The following is a 13945-nucleotide window of genomic DNA, read 5'->3' as shown; positions in this document are numbered from 1 at the left end:
CATATTAACCAGTTATTATAAATATGTCCTTGTGACTTAAGACTTTTTTGTGTATTATTGGTATTCTATCCATGTTTCTTTGCTTCAGTTTTTAATTAGCTTCAATGAATCTTCATAACCTTTAATTTTCTAGCATAATCTTAGTTTTAAAAAAGGTTGGAGGGATGACTTCTGCCATTTTCTCTACACTCTTATATTCCACCTTTATTTAAAAGGAAAAAAATTGTAGAGGAAAAGACATACACTAAAGTTAGTCTTTATAATACTTCTCAATTTTGTTAGAATATTTGGTGGTAGAATTCCTTATGAAGCATTTTGGGAAAAGTTCAAGAGCTCTACACTTAGACACTGATCTAGTTCCCCTTACTATTTCTCAGGCTATAGGCAAGTTACATTGTTTTCACTAGGATTCAAATGAGTTAAAGAGGTGCAAATTGTAAATAAGACTAAACTTGCTTGAAGGTTGGAGAATGAACTGCCTATATGATTGCTTACTTGAATTTGTTTTCCTTCAGTTGAAATTCTTTATAAGACTCCAATTAAGTGCTTCCTTCTTCAAAAACTTTTTTTTTTCTTCCTGAAGAGAATTTATCATCCCTTCAGCAGGCTGTTGTGTTATTCTTTAGAACTTGGCTAATTTTGATATGTGTATAGCTGCATTCGTATAATATTTTTGTTTTCCTTGTTGAGAAGAAGTATGCATATTCAAACTGAGCTCTTTTGTGGTTAAAAGATGATTTAATTCTACTAAAATTGCTACTCCATAATCTAGTAGGTAAATAGTACATGTTCATCCCATGTTAATAAAATTGAAAATGAGTTTACGAGGATAGGATAGTGCATTCCAGAGACTTGTGTTAGATTTTAGTCCATATCTTCACACTCATTAGTTCACATGGGTATCTATACTCACTTCCACCGGACTTAAGCCTGTTTGTTGACCATGGAAAGAACACAACTTCATGAATTTCTCCTCTGGCTTTGCACTAACCTGATGGTATTTATGTCATTTAATTGTAACATCAGTATAATGACATAGTCTTATGTGCAGTTTACAAAATAGAAAAGTATGAAGTACTAATCCACCTAGGGTCACATACAGTATTTAAGTGGCAAAGCTACGTTTTGAACTTGCATTTTAAACTCCCAAAGTCTGTCTATCGAGAATGCCAAAGTGCCAAGCTATTTTATATTGAGAGATTTTATATTTTATGTTGAGAGATTTTATATTTTCTATTTCATATTGAGTGATGTAATTGTCAGAGTGATCAGGTTTGACATATGCTCCAGTACCTGTTCTGAAGGTTGCTTGGACATTTTCAGTCAGCTGGCTCCATTTAGGACAATTCTAAGTTGTGATTGATACATACTTTCTGTTGTTTTAATATTTATATTTTTAAAGAAGACTTCATGGTCTCTAGTTTTGTTTACTCAGCCACATGAAACAAATAGTATAAGGACTTTCTGTTATGGGTAGTATTCTTTTCATTTCTAAATTCTTACACGGCATCTCATTGTTGGTATTTCTTTTTGGTATAATATTTCAGAGACCTTGTTTGTTATTAAAACACTTATATTTTGTAGTTGTCCTAATCAATACTTTTTATTGTAACTCTCTAGCCAATTGATTAACAATCTCTAAACAAACCCTATATCGTGTTTATACTGACACTATGATTGTATTAACAAATAATAGTATCATTTCCTTTGTCTACACACACTACTTGCTTGGTGATGATATCCAGTCTCATGACTTTAAATACCATGTCTAAGTTTATGTTAGTAAGATTTATATCTCCAGGCTGGACTTTACTCTGGACTCCAAAGTCATTAACATGTCTGTTGAGTTTCTTTCTTTAGATAGTTAATGGGACCATGATGTTTAAAAAATCAAACTGCTAAGCTGTCTATCCCCTGCCCACCTCTTTTGTATAATGGCAACTTCAACCCTCCCCGTTGCTCAGGCTTTAAACCTGTGGTCATTTTTGACTCTTTCTCACCTGTATTCGGTATATCAGCAAATGCTGTCTAATCGATTTTTAGATTGTGTCTTTTTTTTTTTTTTAACTGAAAAACTGATTTAAGACACTGTCAGATACTTTTGCTCAAATCTGTCAGGATTGTTCCTTGTCTTAGGACCGTGTCTTATCTTCTTATTGACATCTCCCCTAAAAGTGGTATTTAAAATTGCAAATCCTCACTCCTACCCAAGGAGACTTATACACATGGAAGAAGGTGATTGTATGTGTGTGTATGTGTTTTTCCCTCTTTCCACAATACTTGATTTCCATCTAATGTAGTATACATTTAACTTATGTACTGTCTGTCTCCCCCCTGCTAGAAGATAAGCTTCATGAAGATAGGGACTGAAGATAGGGATTTTTATCTGGTTTGTGGAGTGCTGTGTAGTAGTGTATGACTTTCATTAGGTGTTCATTAAATACATGAATGGTGTTTAATTTTGTTAAATTGTCACTCTTTTTTCCTGCTGTTTAAAATTATTTTATTTTGAAATAATTTCAGATACAGAAAATTTTTAAGAATTCTGCAAAGAATTTCTATGCAGATTCTTCACACAGATTTTCCACATGTTAGCATTTTGTGATGTTTATTTTTATCATTTTCTCTATATATGTACATATATATGTAAATATATAGTTTTATATATGTAAACCTGTATAGTAGCCCTCCCCCCTTATCTACAAGGGACTCCTGATGGATACCTGAAATTGCAGATGGGAACAAACTTTATATATACTATTTTTACCCTATATATACATACTTATGATAAAGTTTAATTTTATTTATTTAGTTATTGAGAGAGATCATGTGTGCATGCAATTGGGGACGAGGGGCAGCGGGAGAGGCAGAATTGCATGCAGGCTCCATGCTCAGCACAGAGCCTTATGCGGGGCTCAGTCTCACGACCCTGTGATCATAACCTGAGCTGAAATCAAGAGTTGAATTGCTTAATCGACTGAGCCACCCAGGTGCCCCAGTAAAGTTTAATTTACAAGTTACACGTATTAAGAGATTAACAACAATAACTAAGAACAATTAAAACTGTATACTGTAATAAGAATTACATGAATGTGGTATCTCTCACATATCTTATTATGTAGTCACACTTCTTGTGATGATGTGAGATGAGAATACGCTTATATGATGAGATGACATGAGGTGAATGATGTAGGCATTGTGTCATAGTGTCACTCTACTATTGATCTTCTAATGATAACTCAGAAGGAGGATCACCTGCTTCTGGACTGTGGTTGACTATAAGTAACTCAAACTGAGGAAGGTGAACCTGTGGATAAGGAGGTCTATTATATTATTTATCCATTATTACTTTTAAACTGTTTGAGAGGAACATACATGGTACTTTACTCCCAATGCTTTCTTTAGTATGAAATTCCTTAAAATCAAGGATATTCTCTTACACAATCACAGCACAATTATGAAAATAATATTGATATAATACTGTTATCTATATCCTTCATTCCACTTTTGCCAGTTGTCCTAGTAATTCCCTAAGCAAAGAAAAAAAAATGGTTTTCCTTTGGGTCAGAATTCAGTCCAGAATTTCATTTGTCATGTAAGTGAACTCATCTGCAAACTAACCTATCTTGAGTCTCTAGTTTAAAGTTTTATTAAGGATTTTGTTTTCTTTGTTCTATTTAAATGAAAACTGAACTTCTATTCTCAGAATTATTTAACTTTTATATTTGCCTTGGCTGAAATGGAAAGTTAAATCAAAAGATACAATTTTTATTTTAATTTCTATATATTCATACCCATAGAAGATGGAGAATACACATGAAAATATTAACAAGCATTGGAAGAACAGGTGAATTTGTGAGAGTTGGATCTCCTAAATTCCTTGATACTTTTATGTAGAATATTATGAATTTCCTGACATTTAATATTTTATATAATTTTTAAAGGCTTTATGGTACTTTGTACCAAATTAATTAATCCCTTATTATTGAACATTTATGTTAAAAATTCTTCATTAATCTAAACCATACTGGCATAAACTATTACAAATAAATTTTCCATACTGATACAAACTATTTCCCAAATTTTGCTGTAGATCCATTGATCTTTTTTTAAATCCTAAATTCTTAAAAGTGGAGTTGGTCAGCCAGAAAGGTATGCCATGTTTTGAAAGCTTTGAAGGTGTATTGCTGGTTTGCCTTTCACACAGCAAAATACATAGCATTGCCCATCTTACTGTTGATTATACTAATTATTAAAAATTTGCTTATTTTTAAGTGGTGTAAATTTTAACAATATGTTTTGAAATATTGATCATTATTGTTTCTTTTTTGATTGTCCATTTATCATTTTCTATAGCACTTTCCTATTTTTATGTTTCTAAAGTTGTTTTTTTTTTTTTAAGTTGTTTTTTTTTTTAAATTATTTATTTATGATAGTCACAGAGAGAGAGAGAGAGAGAGAGAGGCAGAGACACAGGCAGAGGGAGAAGCAGGCTCCATGCACCGGGAGCCCGACGTGGGATTCGATCCCGGGTCTCCAGGATCGCGCCCTGGGCCAAAGACACGCGCCGAACCGCTGCGCCACCCAGGGATCCCTATTTTTATGTTTCTAAAACCAGTAATCTGGGATCCCTGGGTGGCGCAGCGGTTTGGCGCCTGCCTTTGGCCCAGGGCGCGATCCTGGAGACCCGGGATCAAATCCCACATCGGGCTCCCGGTGCATGGAGCCTGCTTCTCCCTCTGCCGGTGTCTCTGCCTCTCTCTCTCTGTAACTATCATAAATAAATAAATTAAAAAAAAATAAAACCAGTAATCTCATTATAAAATGATTTTTTTGTAACTTAAGCCTACACACTTTTCTGATCACTTTTTGAAATGTATTCATCATTTGGACTTCTATCTCCTTTCTCAAACCAACTTTGTTACCTATTTGATTATTAATTTTTCATTTAATATTCTATAGACTAATTTTTAGTTTGGAGTTCCTTAATTTAGTTAAAGCATAGCATAATTCTTCCAGGAACTCACAATTAAAATGTGAATCACGGGATCCCTGGGTGGCACAGCGGTTTGGCGCCTGCCTTTGGCCCAGGGCGCGATCCTGGAGACCCGCGATCGAATCCCACGTCAGGCTCTCGGTGCATGGAGCCTGCTTCTCCCTCTGCCTATGTCTCTGCCTCTCTCTCTCTTTCTCTCTCTCTCTCTCTGTATGACTATCATAATAAATAATAATAATAAAAAAATTAAAAAAAAATAAATAAAATGTGAATCACCATTCAGTTTCCTCATCCCACAATCCATTCCCTCCCTTCTATATCTAATTAGATCCGATTTGGTAAATTTTTATTTCACAGTGTCTTCTACATCTGTCTCTTCTTTTACATTCCCCAATTTCCTTTTTTTAGGTTTCACTTTATAGGGAGTTGGAACTGTTAACTTCCTGCCTTTAGTCTTTTCCCTTTTTTATTACATTAAAAAAAAAAAATAGTGCCAAGTTGACTTTTTTTTTAACTTGTTCAGATAATAAGTGCCTTTTTGTTGTGAGTTATGGCCTTTTATTTTGCCTTACAACCTAATATTTTATTGTGTTTCCTTATTTATAAACTTTCATTCAATCAGATACATTTCTTTATCCTTCTCTATGTGTGGGTGTCTTGTGCTTCATGGTGTTTTTCCTTTCTAGAAACCTTGTTTCCTGAATTCTATTTATGGTAATCATACCAATTTTACTAATCCATTAAGTTCCAACTGGCAGCTCATCTCTTCTGTGAAAGTTTCTCTGGTTATCTGTTACTGGAAATTCTCTGTCCCTTCATAGAACACTTGGAGCACTTACCTTAAATTTCTATGACAAATTTCTTTATAGACTGTAGTGTACTATATTATATTGCAGTTATTTGTGTTCCTGGTTGTTAAAAAATAATTTGTATGTAATGATTTTGTATTTAGTTATTCCAAGTATGTTTATATACACGATTGTGAAAGGGTCGGTGTTATTGCACATTCAGAGCTTACAAATAAATTCAGGTAAGGGACAAAACTAAAAAACAATATTGGTAAATCTGTGTCTCTTAAAGTTTCTAGAAAAGTCATTGCATATTCAGAGTGCAGTTCATTTTATACAATGCTGTTGGGATAGCGTAGTTTAGGGTTGTTAATTTTCCTGGACAGCAGTGCTAACTTAAAACAGTTTACCAGGAAAAAAAAAAAAAAAAAAAAAACAGTTTACCAGAACTATAGATACACATTTAAATTAAGTAACAGACACTTTTTCATAAAGCATTTGTTCTAAACTCTGACATTTGATTACATCATTTTCGCAAAGATGCAGTGAAGAGTGTGTAGCTTAATGATTTCATGAGCATATTTTCTGTGAAAGTCATTACTTAATAGTTTTAGGCAGGCTTTGTTTTGGGTAGTTTTGTTTTCCTACATGTAATTATTTATTAGCATCCCACTCCCCACCCCCCACCCCCCGTCCCATGTCCTTTGAAGTAGCTCCAGCAATGAACACATGACTCTAGGTTTCTTTGGTAGTAACCCTATGAACCATGGACATCTCATTTAAACTGTTTTTAATGGGATTTGAAGCATGAGTCTTCCTCCACCACCAGTTGACAGCATTGTATTGGGATGTTGAAAAATACATCTTAAATACTGTAAGTTCATTGAAAACCGTGTGTGGTAGTGTATGGAAGGATAAACTTTTAAATGTATCTGGTACATAGTAACTGCATGATGAATAAAGAAATAAAAGTTGTGTTGAATAGTGAAAAAAAAAAGTCTCTCTTCTCGAACCTTGTGTTCTGTAGATGGAATTAGTTTGTCTTTGCTAATGGTTAGATTCAGGTTCTGCATATTTGGCTATAATACCACTTAAGTATCACTTGAGCTCTTAAGCAGGAATTCTGGAAGGTTAAAGTAGGTGAGACCCTGTAAGACATGACTTAGAAATTAGACATGCCCCCTGGGTTGAGACAGGTATTTGGAAGGAGATCCACTTTGCTATTAATTTAAGAAAGATGGGCATCCCTGGGTGGCTCAGCGGTTTGGTGCCTGCCTTTGGCCCAGGGCGCGATCCTGGAGTCCCGGGATCGAGTCCCACGTTGGGCCTCCGGCATGGAGCCTGCTTCTCCCTCTGCCTGTGTCTCTGCCTCTCTCTTTCTCTATGTATATCATGAATAAATAAATAAATATTTTTAAAAAATTTAAGAAAGATTTCCTAGGCAAGAAGTAATTGGGGTAGATGGGGTTAGTGGATCACGTTTTGTCAGGAAGATGTGTGTGTGTGTGTGTGTGTGTGTGTGTGTGTGTGTGTGTGTGTGTGTATGTGTATCCAGAATCAGTAAGCATTTAGAGATGTCTTCTTAGCTAGATCTTTGCCATATCTGTGGTCTGGCAGCCTCTTGTGGGAGACGTACCTAATGGCCTGAGATTCAAGGATAGGACTTCAGTCAGTCCCTGAGGTAAACTGATAATGGTAAGACAGAACTCTAGTTCCAGAGGAACTGGTTTACTGGCTAGGTTACTAAGGTATTAGTAATCTGTGAATTAAGGCAAGGAGTCTTGAAACAACTAAGCAAGTTTGACGTGGAACATCATCTGTTTCTTTCATCTGAGCACTTTGGATCCTTGTTTAGGAATGGAAATAGACCTATAGGCGGTCTCACCTTTGTGGCAAAAATGTGTAGGGAAGGGAGCCTGTTAAGTCACAAGTTAATAAAGGGCTACATATGTAGTATTACCTGTTAAAATAACTGTCAAAATTCTTAAATTCCCCCTACATCTCTGGCCCCCTGCCAGACTCCAAGCAAACATGTGATTTGAGTGGGATAAATGTAGTTTATATGTCTGAGATGGGGATTCTTCTCAGGACTGCAAAATTGTATCCTTTGGGTATAACCTGAAGATTGATTGTATGTATCCTGTGTTGCATTATTACCTTCTCTCTTCTTAATCTTTATTAGGGACAGTCTTTCTGAGCATCTTTTACTGTTTATTACTGTCCGAATTTGGAATATGGGAAAATCACTCTTGGGATAATGGGGATAAAATAGATGGATCTTAGATTAGATGAAATGGATTTTTGTGATCTCTCCCCCCTTTATGATCCATTCTAAAGGATCCCAGGTGTGAGAATTCTGGCTTATTTCCTCTTTACTTAGGGAGTTTAGCTCATATTACCTATATACTATATATGTATAATGTATGTCTATGTGACACGCACAAACATTTCTATACATACACAGGCTTACTTGTCATTGTGTTATTTGTAATTGTAAAATATCCAGAATAAAATAAATGCCCATCAGCAAGTTAATGTCTAAAAAAAATTACTATATGTCTGTTCAATGCAACACTACAGCTTTCAGAAAAGAAGGTATTCTCTAGGACAGACTATAGATTGACTAAAAATATGTGAAAATAGAATGGTGCAGAACTGTGCATAAGTAACATAAAGTATAATATGTGGAAATATATAAGAAATATATATGTATATAATGTATTTGGGTTTTTCCCCATTTTTTTTTATTCTGGTGAAATACACCTAAAAATCTGCCAACTTAACCATTTTCACGTGTACAGTTCAATTGTATTAAATACATTCAGAATATTGTGCAGTCATCACCACCATCCCCAGAAATTTCTTATTTTAAAACTGTAATTCTAATAAATAAGACATGAGGATGCAATGTTGAGCATAGAAAATATAGTTAGTAATATTTTAAGAATTTTGTACAGTAACATGGTAACTAGATTATTTGTAGTGGTCACTTCATTATATATATTAATATTGACTCATTATGTCGTATACCTGAAACTATTATAAAATTGATAAACTTTAATAAAAACAAAATGTAAATTCTATACCCATTAAACAATAATGCCCTATTTCTGCTTTCCCTCTGGTAACCAGTTTCTATCTATGATTTTGAATAAGTACCTTATATAAGTGGAATAATAATAGTATTTGCCTTTTGTGACTGGCTTCTTTTACCTAGGATAATGTCCTCAAGGTTCACCCATGTTGTAGGTTATGTTAGAATTTCCTTCCCTTTTAAAATGGAATAATATTCCATTGTGTGTATATACCACATTTGCTTATCCATTCATCCATCAGTAGATACTGGGGTTGCTTTTAAGTGTGGGCTATTGTGAATAATGTTGCTGGGTGTACAAATAAGTTTTTGAGACCCTGTTTTCCGTTCTTTTGGTTATATAGTTACATGTGTAATTGGATGATCTTATGGTATTTTTATTTTTAATATTTTGAGGCACTGACATACTGTTTCCCACAATGGCTGTACCATTTTACATTCCCATCAACAGTGCATGATGGGATGTGGAGAATTCTGATTGATGAGAAATCAGAATTCTCCATATCCTCTCCAAGAAATGTTTTCTCTTTTTTTGATAGTAGCCATCTTAATAATTTTAAAACATATTTTATTTATTTATTCATGAGAGACACACAGAGAGAGGGGCAGAGACACAGGTGGAGAGAGAAGCAGGCTCCTTGCAGGGAGCCTGATGTAGGACTCGATCCTGGGACTCCAGGATCACGCCCTGAGCTGCTTATCTGCTGAGCCACCCAAGCATCCCATAGTCATCTTAATAATTGAGGAGTTCCATCTCATTGTAGTTTTAATGTGCAGTTCCCTAATGATTAGTGAGATTGATCATCTTTTCCCTGTGCTTAATGGCCATTTACATATCTTATTTGGAGAAATGTCTAGTTAATAAGTTCTTTATATATTATGGATATTAATCCCTTATCAGATATGATTTGTAAATATTTCTTCCCATTCCATGGGTTGCCTTTTGCTCTTTACCCATTGAGTGGTTTTGGCACCCTTGTCAAAAATCATTAAACCATATATATGAGAGTTTGTTTCTGGGTTCTCTTTTATATTCTACTGATCTATATGTTTGCTTTTATGCCAACACCACACTGTTTTCATAGTGTATTTTTGTAATATGTTTTGAACTCAAGAAGTGTGAGTCTTCCACTGTTTTTTTTTTTTCCGCCTTAAGATTGTTTTGGTCATTTTAGTTCCTTTTGGGATTCCCTGTGAATTATAGAGTGTTTTTCTATTTCTGCAAAACGGGTAATTTAGATTTTGATAGAGATTACATTGAATCTGTAGGTTACTTAGGGAAGTATTGACCTCTTAAGAATATTCTTCCAACCCATGAACATAGAATGGATTTCCATTTATTTCTTCTTTTTTATAAAAGATTTTATTTGAGAAAGAGATAGACTGAGAGAGAGCAGGAGCAGGGCAGAGAGAGAAAGGGAGAAGCAGGCTCCCCATGGAGCAGGGAGCCTAACATGGGGCTTGATCCCAGGACCCTGAGATCATGACCTGAGCTGAAGGCAGACGCTTAACCAACTGAGCCACCCAGGTGCCCTGGTTTCTTTTTTAATTTCATATGCATTTCTTTGTTTATATGACATACAAGTACTGAGTAGTAGTGTTTGTCTCTTAGGAAAGTAGATTGTGGTTTGAGGGTAGGGGTGGGCAAGTTTTCATTATATAACATTAATCACCTTTTGATTTAGGCCATGTGAGTGTATAACTTATTTAATATGGAAAAATAACATTTTGCTTCCTCTCTTCAAATACACATATATGCATACACAACACACACACACAGAAACATGTGCTTGCATGATACTGAGAAAATACCTGTTACTCTGAAGAGTGAGCCCAGATACAAGACTTATTAGGAGGAGCCAAAATCAAGAGTCTAGCTACAGAGAATGAATGCATGAAATGTTTTTAGGCAACTTTATTAGCCTGTAAAGAGGGATTTGGTATGGTAGGTGACTGAACAGATAGTAAATAATAGCCTTACTTGCCATGCTGAAGAGTTTGGATTTTAAATTGATGGTTAGGAGGGTCACTAAAGGTTAGAGATGTGATGGCATTACTTTTGTAGTATAAGAATTACTGTGGGTATAGTATTGGAATAATGTGGGATCGTTCAACAGAAATAGGATGTGAACCACATCTGCAACTTCATATTTTCTACTAAGATCCCAAAAAATGGGTAATAAAATTAATTTTAATATATCTAATATGTTATTTCCTCATGTAATTAATATAACATTATAAGTGAGATATTTTATATGTTATTTTTCATTTTAAATCTTTACAATCTTGTGACTATTTTATGCTTACTGTCCAGACATTTTATTTTTGACTAGTCCTATTTCACATTCTCAGCTACATGAGAGTAGGGGCTACCGTGTTAGTGCAAGTGTAGACAATCGAGGCCTAGTCAGGAAATAGTATCTATTCCAGTAATTGGAACAGAAAACTTAATTGTGAAGAATTATTAAAAATCCTTAGTCATGTGTCATTTAGGAATTGCAAATTAAGATAACAATGAGATAACAACTGTATATCTATTAGAATAGCTGAAATCCAAAAACCTGACAAAGCTGTCAAGACTACAAAGCATTAGGAACTCTCATTCATCATTGGGAATGCAAAAATTATATCTACTTTGGAAGACATTCTGGCAGGTTTCTCTGCAAAGCTAAATGTAGTTTTATCGTATGATTCAATAATAATCATCCAGGGCACCTCGGTGGCTCAGTGGTTGAGCATCTGCCTTTGCCTCAGGTTGTGATCTCAGGGTCTTGGGATCGAGTCCCACATCAGGCTCCTCGTGGGAAGCCTGCTCTCCCTATGTGTCTGCCTCTCTCTCTTTGTCTCTCATGAATAAATAAATAAAATCTTTAAAAAAAATAATAATCATCCTAGATTTTTACGTAACTCATTTGAAAATTATGTCTGTACAAAATGCTATATATAAATGTGTATAGCAGCTTTATTTCTAACTGTCAAGAAATGGTGACCAAGATGTCCATCATTAGGTAAGTGAATGGCAAAATGTGATGCATTCATACAATGGAATATTATTTAGGAATGAAAAGAAATTGGCTATTCAGCCACTAAGACATAGATGAAACTCAAATGTATATTGTTAAAGTGAAAGATACAGCCTAAAGAGGCTACATATTGTGTGATTTAACTATGTGAATCTGTAAAAACTAAAACTATAGTTAGGAGCAAAGGATTCATTGTTTGCCAAAGAGAAGTGGGAGGGTGGAGTAGGAGAAACACAGGGATTTTTTTTCAGATGATGAAAACTTTTCTTTGATATTATATTGTGCATACATGACACTGTACATTTGTTAAAACCCATTGAACTTCACTTAAAAAGTGAATTTTATAAGTATAGATTTTATAAATTCATTTAGGAGGTTAGGTGGATACTAGGATGGAATGTAGCACGTGACAAAGCAGTCTACCTCTTTTTGAAGTATTTGAAACCATGTCACTGGAGGGAGTTGGCAGGAAGTTGCTGACTTAAGTAACTTTGGAAATGAATCTGTAATACTAAAATCAAAGAAACTATGTTGTATATATAAGCAATATAATCTGGTTAATGAAATTGTTTCTTTTGGGGTATGATTGAACAGTTCTAATACTGCATACTAGTGGGTGTCAGGTTTGTCACTGTTGGGTTGGGACCATACTGATTTATTTATTTAAATAAATAAATAAAATATAAATGAATATATTTACATGTATATAGAGAGAGCACATATTTCTTTGCTTTAGAGCCTAGAAGAAAGGACACTCAATATCAAGAAACAAAACCTATTGCCCAGATCTTCTTCTGATATCATTCTCCAATAAAAGGAACTAGAGTCCTTGGAGTATTGGCTGGTTTTTAAATTGAGGAAGGGAATGTATAAGATGAGCCTGCAGAATATTATACTGTCAGAACGTAATTAGTAAGACACATAAGTACACACACAGATGGGCGTATGTGAAATGGATGTAATAGCCAAATAAAAGATTTCCCAATGGCCAGAGCTGAAGCAGGTTGAATAGTAGAACTGTGTTGAATTATAACCCAGAGGATAAAATAAATTCTAATGAATCCACATTAGTTTAAATGATTGAATGAATGAGAACAGACATGTCTCCCATACTAAAGAATTTCTAAATATATGTAAATACTTTTCCCAGAAAGAAATGTTGAATAACTCCCCACCTCTTAAATGTGGGATGTATGAAGTATCTTTCTTCCAAAAGTACACTATGGAAGGGGGCGGATAAGTAACTTTACAGTGGAGAAACCTGACAAACACCACCTTAGTCAATTGATTAAAGTCAGCGTTTACAGTAATAAATCATGTTGGTAGTGTATACCTTTGATATGAGGTGAAAAAAAAAAACTTCTCCAAACCCTTATCTCAGTGTAGTGATGAGAAAAACCATCAGACAAAACCTAGTTGATGAACATTCTATAAAACACTTGGCCAGAAATCCTCACAACTGTCAAGATTACTTGAGTCTCAGAGACCTACCTAACAGGTAAGAAATATAGGGAGGCAAAAAATATCTGAAAGGACAAAATCCATGTGGCTTATTGATAGAGTTTCAAGACATGTGTATTATATTTGGCAACACTATTTTCATTGGTAAGTTTGGTGAAGCAGCAACCATGATGAGTTTATATATGAATGAAATTTATGAGAATAATAATAGTGACTGCTGGTGATTATATCAAATTGCCCTAGGCTTAAAGGTTAGACATAAAGTGGTAGCTAATGTTGAGTTTTTTTAAAAAATTGGGGAGATGTGATGAGTATCAATTCTGTCAAGGCAGGAGTGTTTGTATAGTTTATTGTTGTATTTCGAGAACCTAGAACAATTTTAAATATGTTCAGTGTATGTTTGTTACATGAGTTGAGTGGATAAGAAATACTTGAGGATCTATATAGAGAAGTTGAATATGCAGTATTTCCAAGTTAAATTTTATTGAATGAGGTTTCTAAGGGAATAGACTATTGAGGAAGGTATAAAGAAAGAGATGTAAAGGAGGCATGGTTAAAATCTTCAGCATTGGCATTATTGTTG

At 34.6% G+C, this 13945-nt stretch overlaps 1 protein-coding gene across 1 annotated transcript in view; it reads left to right on the top strand.

The window, feature by feature from the left end:
* Positions 1 to 13945, top strand: part of STAG1 (stromal antigen 1) — a 401833-nt gene that overhangs the window by 134410 nt on the left and 253478 nt on the right. The window lies entirely within an intron of this gene.

This window comes from Vulpes lagopus, chromosome 19, assembly GCF_018345385.1.
Source record: "Vulpes lagopus strain Blue_001 chromosome 19, ASM1834538v1, whole genome shotgun sequence".
NCBI classification, from domain to species: domain Eukaryota; kingdom Metazoa; phylum Chordata; class Mammalia; order Carnivora; family Canidae; genus Vulpes; species Vulpes lagopus.
This window is presented reverse-complemented; position numbering and strand designations above follow the sequence as displayed.